The sequence below is a fragment of the Capsella rubella genome, unplaced genomic scaffold (genome assembly GCF_000375325.1).
Source record: "Capsella rubella cultivar Monte Gargano unplaced genomic scaffold, Caprub1_0 scaffold_8, whole genome shotgun sequence".
NCBI classification, from domain to species: Eukaryota; Viridiplantae; Streptophyta; class Magnoliopsida; order Brassicales; family Brassicaceae; genus Capsella; species Capsella rubella.
This window is the reverse complement of record NW_006238916.1, coordinates 2,356,202-2,356,863: the sequence shown is the minus strand read 5'-3', so window position 1 is coordinate 2,356,863 and position 662 is coordinate 2,356,202.

Below are 662 nucleotides of genomic sequence, written 5' to 3'. Positions count from 1 at the left end.
TTATTCTGTGTCAATTAGAGCTGGAACGAAGTCTAGGATCAGAAGAGGTACGTTTTCGTTTTATCCTTTAGCATATTCATATGTTTGTATTGTCTAGTCTCAAATTCTTTACCATTATGTTCTTGTATCATATCTTATAAAATCTTATGAACAAAGACTATTTTATGCTTATATGTCTAGCTGTTCATTGTACTCTGAACTGATTGTATCTTGAAATTTCTTGGCATTAGTTAGCAAACGACCAGAAAAAAATAATGAAGTTTTGAATTTCAATAGACTGATAGATAATGGTGCCATAAAAAGAACCAAGACTATGGATTATTTATATATACTCGAGTAAACAATCCATGCTCTTGGTTCCTTTCTCAGCTGCACATCCATTTGTGAGCAGAAACCTATTAAGGCCACTGCTACGGCATCACCTCCTGATGTTCAAAGTAAATAGAAAATTTATTGATATTCTTACATGTTGTGTATGGTGCTGCATTCTTACAGCTAACTTCGTTTTGATTTACTTGTGTAGGGTCAAGGAGCAGCGGAAAGACAAAGGTCGGGATCAATGGTATTTTCTTTTTTATCCGTTTTTGGATACATTTTTCCCTTACTCCTACTGATCTGCTTCTAGTCCCCTACCTTCTTTAGGGATATTTTATTTTGATTCT